At 42.4% G+C, this 11,950-nt stretch overlaps 1 protein-coding gene across 2 annotated transcripts in view; it reads right to left on the reverse strand.

Annotated features, from left to right (window-relative positions):
• Nucleotides 1-11,908, reverse strand: part of LOC144636251 (uncharacterized) — a 90,799-nt gene extending 78,891 nt beyond the window's left edge. For both annotated transcript variants that reach the window (XM_078495410.1, XM_078495411.1), the window contains exon 1: nucleotides 11,823-11,908. The gene's annotated coding sequence lies outside the window, so the exon portion shown is untranslated. The remainder of the gene's footprint in view (nucleotides 1-11,822) is intronic.
• Between the last annotated feature and the right edge of the window lie 42 nt (nucleotides 11,909-11,950).

Consider the following 11,950-nt stretch of genomic DNA (forward strand, 5'->3'; position numbering starts at 1 on the left):
AATGTCGAACTGCACATAAGTCGAACCTAATTCAAATAGGCAAAACCTAGCGACGTTTGGCCTGGGCCCAAGCGGTCACGTACAGATTCTCAAATGTTTTCAATTCGATCTTTTGTCAATCAGGAAGGTTGCCATTACTTGGGGAAAAATGCAGCAAAGAAACAAAGGCGTTAAATTCCTATAATAAGGTAATTCTTCAAAATGGAAATTACTGTGCACTTAAATAATTCGCACTTGTAGTAAACAAGCACACTCAGCATTATTTACGATTGTATGGCTACAATTGTAAAGAGGGTCTGAATGGGGTTTACTGTTTTGTGTTATTTGCCCATAATTTTTAGTGTTTGCTGTTAAAATGGCCAATTTTTACAATTTTTACTGTTGTTTTACTGTTTTTGGAGAAAATGCTGTTAAGTGTTTGGAGGGGTTTTCGTGAAACATTTTAGCATTATAACTTCTTATCTGTTCTTCAAAAAATCAGATAAAACACTCATAAACTTAGAGAAAGTTTTGGATTTCTCTTCGGAAATCTTCGGTAGTTTTTGGACATCTTCGGTAGACTTCGAAAATCTTTGGCAGTCTTCGGAAATCTTCCGATATGATCGGAAATCTTCAGAAAATGGACGAAAACTTCTTCATATAATATTGGCCTTTTTGGAGCCGTTTTTTGTTTCTTTCTGGATAAAATTTACTGTTACAGTGAATTTTTTACTGTTAGTGTTAAATTGCCTAAAATTTAACTGTTTTATGTTGCAGAGACAAAAAATAAGTGTTATCGAGGTACCCCTCCCTTTCAGACCCTCCCCAAACACTAAATTCATGTTGCCCCCAAATAAGTTCAGTCGTCCCCTAACTTAAGTAAAGTCTTCCAGTGTTTGAAATACCTTATATCTTGCAGAACTTGTGTAAGGAAAAAAAGCAACAACGATCTAGTTACGCGGGTCGCGTAAAGTACTGTAGAAATGATAGTTATCTGGATGTTTTTATAAAAAGGATTTTTTACCTTACTATGCTTTGTCAGCACGATATGAGTTGTTTTGGCTATATCGAAGATACGGTAGAACAGACGAATAAAGTCTCCTTAATGTCGATGACACATGTGCGTTAAGTGTTGTTCATTTACCCGGAAGCAAACAAATAAACAGCTGGAAGACTAAGTTCCACTTTGTCACGCCCCATAATGTTGCTTTATTTTGTCCATTCTCTTCCCCATGGCCCTTTCGTTTGTCTTAGCCGGCTGAGCCTTGGCACGAGAAAACAAAGGGCTTTGGGGACACAGGATTTCCAGTCCTAGATTCTAGGACTTCCAGTCTTTATGTATGCAGTCATGACGTTTAAATAGAATGTATGAGATAATTGTTATGTTTTCGACTTCCGTTTAGGAATTCTTTGTTCCGAAACAGCCAATCAAAAATACCGTAAATGATCTAATAAACGCCCGGGGCGTCTATTAAATTTTTGGGTCCTAGGGGAGGCGTTAAATAGATATGAGGCGTTTATTAGAGAGAGGCGTTTATTTCAATTTAACAGTAACAACGTCAACAAAACAAATAAGATGGGTAGTTTTCTACTTGAGTAAGATACATAACAGACTGAGTAGGAGACTAATCTAATCTGCGCTAATGCAAAACCTAGAGATGCTGTTCAAAGAACGATATCGACGTTTTTATCGTCATCAGGGTCAACCATATTGGCGTTGTTGGCCTCTTTGATGTCCGAGTCAAGCAAAAAACTAACTTAATTGCGTGATTTTACTCTATGGAGCATTTCCTTGGTTTTTGAGATGATTCTTGGAGGGGGGCGTCTATTAGACAAGGGGCGTTTATTAGAGAGGGGCGTCTAATACAAACTTTGCACTTCAGGGGAGGCGTTTAATAGATACGAGGCGTTTATTTGATAGTGGGCGTTTATTGGATCATTTACGGTATTCAAATTAACTCAAAAATCCTATGTCCCCAAAGCCCTCCGTTTTCTCGTGCCAAGCCGGCTAAGAGAAACGAAAGGGCTATGGGGACAGAATGTATTTGGTCACACTGCTGTTTTTCATAATTAACTTTCTACAGGAGCCTATTGTTTATGTACCTATCAATATCAAGCTCCAGGGGTGGGGGGAGGGGGGCAGACCCAGGGGATTTTGCCATTTTTTGGAAGCCAGAGTCAAATTCCCCATCCCTGGGCACCTAGTGAATGTCAAATTTTACATATCTTTTCTTAAATTTTTAACCCAGCGGACCATCATGAGAGCTTCATGATGTCAAATTCCCGTGGGTTGCCCCACTTACCCTGGGGCTTAACATTGATAGGTGCATTATAATCAATGACTCTCCTCTGCAGAGGCTCCTCAGAGAGTGTTACATCATGCGTTAAGCTTGTTACGTCACGCTTTGTAAAAGCTTGCCCCAGCATGCCTTGGGGGTGGAATAAACGTGGCGTCCATCTTTGGTTTCGTTATACTTTGTCAGTGCCACAACATGGTGTCAGAAGTTTGCTTCCAGCTGATGTAAATCAATAAATCTAATGATGGCGACCTCGTCAGGACAAGGAGTCGCCGCTGTAATGCTCCCAAAGTTCACAACCACGGGAGATCCACGAAGAAACTGCGAAAAGTTCATTCAAAGTTTTAAAGATTGGTGTGAGCTCAACGGCTGGTTCGATAGCGAGCCTCCACCCGAAGCACCAGCAGAAGGAGAGGACCCCGTGCCTGTGGAGCCTAAATGGCTCGCAAAAGGAAAAGCTTTAGCAGCATTCCGTTCTGCCATTGCTGGTAACGAAGAACTCGAAAATCTCGTGCAGGGCTTTCAACTGTCCGAAGAAGAAAGGAAGAACCGAAAGTTATACTCGAACACTTAAAGGAACATTTCCTCGCGAGTGAAGGAGTCTTAACTGAACGAACAAAGTTCGCTCAAATGCGACAGGAAGTCCAAGAATCTGTCACTGCCTGGGAAGGACGAGTTAAACAACAAGGTAGGAGACTTGAGTACTGTGATAAATGTGAAGACCGGTTACTCAGAGATAAATTCATATCAGGGATCAACAACGAGAGACTGATGTCAAAACTCCTAGATAAGGGCCACAGAGATAAAACAACGAAAGCAGTAGTCTTATTTAAGACAATGTTACAAGTAGCTAAGAACTTTGAGCAATGTGAGAAAGCTAAAGCAATAATGCAGCAAGCTAAAGGCCCCACAGAACAAGATAACTACACTAGCACAAAGACACCCTCAAAGCCAGAGCAAAACTGGGGCCAGGGTAACTACAAAGGCACAAAGACACCCTCAAAGTCCGAGCAAAAATGGGGTCAGGATCCTTTTAACCGCCAGCGCAAAACAGACACCTGTCAGTATTGTGCAGGTCCTCCACACCCTCGATCTGTATGCCCAGCTTCAAACAAGCGATGCGCTAGGAAGGGCTGTGGGAGAATCGGACACTTTGCCCGTGCCTGTCAAATGGGAGCACCCCCTTTAGCCAGCTCCACCCAGGCACACCAACTTGATGCCAGCTTAGGGGAGGAGTACGAAACTGATCTCTTTGAGGTGGATATCAAACCAGAAAAGTATGCCCAAAGTGTCTACAGCACTTCACAAAATATTCATGGCACGACGGTGGGCCGTAAATCCTTCAGCCACTTGAAACTGGGTGTGACCAAGGACCTAACCAAATCGATACCAATTAGATACCGCCTCTACTTGTAACACACTGCCAGAAAAACTTGCTCAAACATTGATCCCTCCTGGGCAGAAGATCACAAACTACCTCACCCCTAGTAAAGCAACCTTATTCACCTATGACAACTCTAAGCTCACACCTATGGGTAAACTGGATTTACTAGCTGAAACCACAGCAGGGTACCACCTCCTCACATTTCATGTCTTGAGGGACTCACATATACAAGGAAAGCCACCCCTCCTGTCTGGCTCAGACTGTGTAAAGCTAGGGCTGGTGAAGATCCGTGCAGATGAAATTAATTCACTTGGAACATCACGAAGCACTGCAACAATGGAGACACCCCACTCTGAGCCCCCAGTACAACTGCCAACACCTGAGAATTCACATGTCAGCGACCTGCCTAAGCCACCAGAACCAATACCAGCATCACGGATGTTTGATGTTCCGCATCCAAACACATCGTTGCCATCCCTCCCTACCAAGATGACTCTTGAGTGGGTTCTTAAAGCATTTCCTGATGTGCATACAGGATTGGGACAGTTCGGAAAGCCAGTTTCTTTTGATTTAGACCCGAAAGTCACCCCAGTCCATGATGCCATCCACCGGCAGCCAGTAGCAAGACACGCCAAAATCAAAGAGCAGCTAGACAAGATGGAAAGTGAAGGAAAGATTTGTCGACAGTATGAGCCAACAGCTTGGTGCAGTAACATGACAATTAGAGAGACAAAGGACAAATTTAGAATCTGCTTAGACCCATCAAACACCATTAACAAGGCCATAAGAGTCCCCAAGCATCCAATTCCCCGCTTCGAGGACATCTTGCCGCAACTGAACGGTGCAAAGTGTTTTTCTGTTGCAGATGCAATGTCAGGTTTCACAAACATACTTCTAGATCATGAATCAAGCCTGGCCACAACATTCCATACTCCTTTTGGCAGGTACCATTGGCTTCGACTGCCCTACGGAGTTTCAAGTGGACCCGAGGAGTATCAAGCGAGACAGCAGGAAAAGCCCTTGCAGGATTGAAAGGTATCTGCAACATTGCTGACGATGTTCTTATCTATGGCTGTGGACAAACATAGGAGGAGGCCGAGAAAGATCATGATGAGAATCTGTACCATTTCCTGCAGCGAATGCAACAAGTGAAACTCAAGCTGAACCCAGCCAAGTGGAGGTTCAAAACCCAAAAGGTGATTTTCATGGGATTCCAGCTCAGTCCTGAAGGGGTTAGCCCAGCTCCATCCATGGTCGAGGCAATCTCCAGAATGCCAAAACCTGCAGACCCACATGCTGTTCAGCGTTATTTGGGTATGCTCAATTTCCTTGCAAGATTTTGTCCAAAATTGAGTGATGTGGTCAAGCCTTTAAGAGAATTAACCCACAAAGATGTCCCCTTCCAGTGGACTGACTCACATGACAAAGCTTTTGTTGATTCAAAGGAACTTATTGCGCATGCCCCTGTTTTGTGTTATTTCAATCCGCAATTGCCTGTTACCCTTCAGGTGGATGCGTCTGGAGTTGGCGTCGGTGGGGCGCTTTTGCAGAATGATCAACCAGTGGCATTTTACTCCAACACTCTGACCGAAACTGAACAGAGATATGCTGTGATTGAAAAGGAATGTCTGGCTATATGCTTGGCGTTTGAGAAATGGGACAGTCTGCTATATGGAAAGTCAGATATCACAGTACAAACGGATCATCAGCCACTAGAGAGTATCTTTAAGAAAGCTCTCAACAAAGCACCGCGGCGGCTACAGGCTATGCGCATGAGACTCCAACGATGGTCATTTGAAGTGAAATACAAGAAAGGGTCACAACAAGTCATAGCCGACACCCTGTCCAGAGCCCCTCTCCCACAGCTTTCCACAGCAAATCTTTCTGGGGAACAGATATTTCGAGTAGAATTAGAAGCAATGGCTTTGGACAATTCTGGAATCTCCACGGCTACTCAGGAAAGCTTGCAAGAGCAGACTGCTATGGATCCAGCACTGCAAAAGCTATCTCTTCACATAATGACTGGCTGGTCAACTTCCAAAACAGGTGTGGATCCATTGGTACGACCTTACTACACCTTCAAAGATGAACTGTCTGTGGCAGATGGCATAGTGTATAAAGGCCAGCAAGCAGTCATCCCGAGCTCAATGAGACCAGCTATGCTTGAGAAAATCCACAGAACGCATTTTGGAGTAGGCTCCTGCATTCGACGAGCCAAGGTGTCCCTCTTCTGGCCAGGCATGACTTCAGATATCAAGAACAAGTGCATGTCATGCTCACTGTGTGCCAAGTATGCAAGTCAAGCCCCAAAAGAACCCATGCTTAGCCATGATATCCCAGATAATCCATGGTCCGTGGTTAGTCAAGATGTACTCATGTGGGAAGGAAAGTGGCATCTGGTCACGACGTGCCATTACAGTGATTGGGTCGAAATCGATGTACTGCCCAACACACTCACTGCAACAGTAGTGCAGCTGACCAAAGCACACTTTGCAAGGTTTGGGATACCTGTGCGCTTAATCACGGACAATGGTCCGCAGTTTATCAGCACTGAGTACAAGCAGTTTGCTTCTGAATATGGTTTTGAACATGTTACCTCATCTCCGTACTGGCCACAAGGAAATGGCAAGGCTGAAGCAGCTGTGAAGATAGTCAAGAGGATGTATCAAAAGAACAAGGATATCCATTTGGCACTGCTGGACTACAAAAATACCCCGCAACAGGGCCAGGAACATTCACCAGCCCAAAGGCTCATATCCCGACGCACAAGGGGCATACTTCCAATGACACCCGCACTTCTCCAGCCTGAAGTCGCACATCCTGTTGCAGTCACAACTGAAATCGGTGCACGTCGAACCAGAGCCAAACTATATTATGACAGAAATCTGGGAGGAACAGCACATGAAGAAATTCAGCCTGGCCAGTGGGTATATGCCAAACCTAACCCTAAGCACAAGCACTCTGCCTGGCCTCATGGCATTGTAAAGGGTAACCGGTTGTTTCGCCTACGAGTTGTTTCGCTAACGACCAGTTCGCTAACGAGTTAGGTCGATTCGCTAACGTCTAAAGTCGTTTCGCTAACGAGCTGTAGGTTGTTTCGCTAACGTATTACGGAGATGATAGAACATAACAATCCACATTAAAGACCCGTTGAGTTTGACGATGACATCAAATTCAGCGACGTAAACACGACAGTTTAAAACATACCGTAGTTAAATATGTCTCCATGTTTGTCCGAAAAAGGACTGGAAGTCAAGTCCCAGTCCTCCGCGTAACGTAAAAGACTGATCAACATTGTAGACAACTATACGTCATCAAAAGTTTATTTCACCCAGCTTTTTTTTCAACAATCAACCAATCCGGGTCAGCTAACTGAACATATGCAAATTACAAAGACTTAAAGTTTAGTGAAGTTTTGTAAGCAAAGCGACATCACAGTATGATCATCAGTAATTTAGCGATGTTTTGTAATCAAAGCGTCTTCATAATTGAATAAAAGTTTGGCGAGGTTTTGTAATCAAAGCGACTCCATAACTGATTAAAAGTTTGGCGAGGTCTTCGAATAAAAGCTAAGCGTCTTCATATAAATCGATTACTGAAAAGTTTAGCGAGGTTTTGTAAATGATGCGTTCTCATTGAAAGGTTTAGTGAGTATTTAATCGAGCGCGCGCAATAAGAGTTGACTGCGTTTATTTTTTTCGATTGACCGACCTCTTGTGTGTGATATTAGGTTTCTTTTTGAAGCGATTCGAGTTTGTCTCTCGGCAAGAGCGTGAGTTCGATTGTCTTATTCTGTTGATGAAGAAGCTTTGTTTCTCTGTTGATGAAAAAGAACTAAAAGAGACGTCAAGGTATCAAGAACTTATAATACGTTAGCGAAACGACCTACAGCTCGTTAGCGAAACGACTTTAGACGTTAGCGAATCGACCTAACTCGTTAGCGAACTGGTCGTTAGCGAAACAACTCGTAGGCGAAACAACCGCAATTCTTGTAAAGAAAGTGTCCTCCCCCAGGTCCTACACTGTTGTCACTCCTAATGGCGGAGAGCTGCGCAGAAATAGAACACAGATCAGGCTGGCTGCAGCCCCACCACCTAATGCGGAGACCTATATGTCCCAGCAACCAAGTGCATCCTGGGAAGATGATCATCCATTAGGACAACTACTTCCCACTGTAAGTGTACCGATGACACCTCAGAAAAGTCCAGTACCTGCTGTCCAGAACCGACCTACAGACTCGCGGCTGCACAGATCCATACAACCAGAGCGAAGAGCCTTAGACGTACAAGAAACACCACAGTTCACAGGAAGCGGGTCAGTCAACAGTGAAGTAGAGTGTACTACACCACCAGCCAACGAAGTGAGGACTCGCTGTGGCAGAGTTGTAAAAGCACCAGTCCGTCTGGATCTGTAAGAGACTGACTGGACTCCAATGTGTGGAGTTAGAGAGACATTGATTTAACTTGAACAGCCTATCAAACATTTTTTTTTTGTTGAACTTTGCCTTGAACTGTTCCCGTTTAAACTGGCAATACTAGGCTTTATCAGTTAGGACGAACCTGTTACCCTTTCATTTTTTTTTTCACTGTTGTGTTAATATTGTTTTTTTTTTTACAAAAGGGGGGATGTTACATCATGCGTTAAGCTTGCTACGTCACGCTTTGTAAAAGCTTGCCCCAGCATGCCTTGGGGATGGAATAAACGTGGCGTCCATCTTTGGTTTCGTTATACTTTGTCAGTGCCACAACAAGAGGTTTTAAGTGGGGAGAGTTGAACGCCCCATCGGGAACCTCTGCGGAGGACAGAGACTCAATGATACTAATAGTTGATAATGATAGATAATAGTTGTGTCCAAGCATTCAAGCATAGGTATGCATAGAGTGACAAAATATATTTTCTTCATTTTTGTCTCGTGACGTCATGACGTTGTCATGACGACACGAGATATATCTACAGGGGGAGAGGTGCATTCCATGCGTGTTTGCTTTCTGAGGCCGCCGAATTTTCCCGCCATGTCAACATTTTTCCCGCCATGTCAACATTTGCTTTGTGAGGCCGCGGAATTTTCCCGCCATGTCAACATTTGCTTTGTGATCTGAGGCCGCCCGAATTTCATATCAAAGAACAGATAATGTTTCTTTACAAAGGTCGCAACTAACGCGCTGGTTTTTCTCAAACTGTAGGTTAGGAGTATTTATTGTAAAGGGCTTATTGTGTAAAAATACAGGCACGCTTTACTGTTCTTAAAATTTATTTCTTTTTTTTACGTTTATTGCTGTAGTACTACTTCAAAAAAAACTGGTAGATCCCTTGAGTATTACCCTAAAACGTGTGAGAATTCAACAGTCACGAAGACACACGCCAAAGGTCAACTCGTCGTTGTAAGAAAGACAAAACTTAACACCCAAATTGCAAAGTGAACGTCACGACTCTCTCTGGAGAGAGAGATAACGCTCTATTTAGAGATCCTTTCGGCTTGCTAAAAGGCCTTATCTCTAAATTGTCGAGTCCATTTGCTTTTGATAACAATCAATGTCTCACCCGGTTCTTGTTTACAAGCAGTTTTGTGACAATCAATTCAGAAACCTTATCGGAGCAATTTCTCAAGCATTTCTGTCTGTATTCTTTTTCTGCTGTTATCGGAGTCCTATAACTGTTCAACGGCTACATGCTGGAGTGTACTTACTTTGAAATTAAGTCAAGCCTACTTTCGGCTGCTTGGAAAAATCGCTTTTGATAAGGTGTCGGAAAGAAGTCGCGTGACAATTATAAGTACAAACATTATCCGCCTGACAGAAATAGCAACGATCAATTAGTATGCATATGCATATGAATCAAGATGGACGCTTAATTACCGTGATAGTGATCGGAATGGATACCATGGATATCATTAAGGCATCGATTTCAAAACTTTGTTTTTAAGCATGTAATCTTATATATATAAACATTGAAAATAGAAAAAAGCTACACTTTCATCCCTACAAGCCTGTTTCGTGATTGCTCACTCTTCAGGGGATTTTAATGACAAGAATATTCTCAACCGTCGTTTATATACTATAAAATTTACATAATTAATGAAGCAGAAAATAACCGTCGATTATATACTAAAAATTTACATAATATATGATGCAGACAATTTGAATGTACAAGTAACCGTCGATTATATACTTTAAAATTTACATAATTAATGAAGCAGAAAATTTGAATGTTCAAGTGTTAGTTGTTACATAGCAACGCTTTGTTTCGGTGGCGGCAAGAAGATACAAGTTTGGTCAGGTCGGCAGATGATATAAGAAGCTTCTCTTTAAGACACAGATTACATCTTTTGCTTGAGCTGTTGTAAGATGAGCAAGATGAAATGATGCGCCATGAAATAGAGTGGTCAATGTTGTTATCTTTAAGAGTCCAGATGTGTTTGCTGAGTTCGGTAGAGTTTCTGTGTTTTGCGTGCTTGAATGATGAAGTGTGATTTCTGAATCTTGTCTTGAAGTCGTTTTCTGTAAGTCCGATGTATGTTTCAGAAGTGTTATTATCGTTGCGTTTAACGGTTGCTTGGTAGATGACGGATGATTGAAGACAGTTTCCGTTGAGTGGGCATGAGTTCTTTTGTCGGCAGTTGCATGATTTCTTGTTAATTGTGTTATCTTTGGGGTCAAAGTTGTGTTTGGATGAATGTAAAATGCGCTTGTTGTGGTTGTCGATAATCTGCTTAGTGTTATTCATACAACTATAGCTGATCTTTATTGTATTGCGGTTGAATATTTTCCTTAGCTTGTGGTCTTTTGGAAAGTGTTTATCTACAAGGGTGAGGAATCTGTGACCGATGTTAGTGCTGACGTTCTTGCTAAATGGAGGGTTGTACCAGAGGATGTCGTTACTGTTGTCTGTTTCTTCGTTTGGCAGTCGTGGATGGCTCGTAGCGTAGAGTGAAGTTGTATCCGCTTTCGTGAAGCAAGCAAGCAAGCAAGCATTCACGACAAAGGTTTCTGAATTGACAAGTGAATCAAGAGTTTCGTATATCGTGTTGTGAATGTCACAACTTTTATCGAGCGACAAAAGTAGCTTTAGTTTTAGTTCAAATTTTAGGGGTGAGGAGTCTAAATGTTTCTTTATGTTAGATGCACGCTTTTGAATTTTCGATATCTTTACAAGCAATAAATAGACGTGAAAAGCGGTCTATTTTCAAATAAATTAAACTCTGAAAAGAGTCACGAGACACTAAGCCCAGAGGGCTTTTGATTTTATTTGCTGAGATCAGTGTTCGCATTTCCATGCATCAAACATCTCACACCAGACGCAAATAAGGAGCCATTAAAGATGAATTCCATTCCGTACTGCGCAATCTCGGCTGCAATGCTTATGCGAGCCCAACACGAAGGAATGTTTACAAGCAAAACTAAAACTTCCGCGACAAACTTACCTTTTTCTTCATTATTAACGCCAGATATCCTTGCAGAACAAATAATAACGAATAGAGGAACCTTGACGCTATTTCAAACCGACGTTTCAGCTCATCGGAAATTCTTGAACGAAACGAACTGTAATGGCGGACTAAAAAACTTCATCTATGCTGTCACCGAAGTGTAACGTTTCAACGAATTCAAAACAAAAACGAAAACAAACCCCGAGTCTGCGCAGTACGGACTGGAAATCAGCTTTAATTATAACTACAATCGCAATAAAGCGAATATGATTGACAAGGTTTTTTCCTAAATAGGATCTTAAAATAGGGGGTGTTGTACTACTGACAGAGCAGGTATTTTATGTTTTTATTGTACTTAACAGGGTCAGGGTTTCAAACCACCAGCGGCACCCACATCCCACCCCCACCCCAGTGGGGCCTTTGTCCAAAACTCTGCGTACTGCAGCGTACAGTCATGTTGTGTGGTTAAGGTTTTCCCAGAAGGTTGTCGCGATCTTATTTTATGTGCTGTCTCTACTTTTTGGGTCATGTCGCTTGTCGGAATTTACCCTGACAGGGCTTCAAAGATCGGTTCAAATATCCGTGTTTCAAAATTTAAGTCTTATATAAACCCCGGGATATAAACTTCCGCCTTCGTATAAAAGCAAAGCAAAGTTAAGATAACTACATGGCGCTTTTTAAAGCGCCATGATACACAAGTCTATCATTGTAAAAGCAAAGAAAACTTGTACGTACTTACAATCTTTCTTTATCTGAGGACACTCCAGAATCTGTGAAGTTCGCTCTGTTCGTTTAGGGATGTTTTGAAACAAATTGCAAACCAAAGTCAAAACCGAAGCAAAGCGAAATAAATTTTCGCACGGGGGC

Source organism: Oculina patagonica, chromosome 13 (genome assembly GCF_052425735.1).
Source record: "Oculina patagonica isolate OP01 chromosome 13, crgOcupat, whole genome shotgun sequence".
Taxonomy (NCBI): domain Eukaryota; kingdom Metazoa; phylum Cnidaria; class Anthozoa; order Scleractinia; family Oculinidae; genus Oculina; species Oculina patagonica.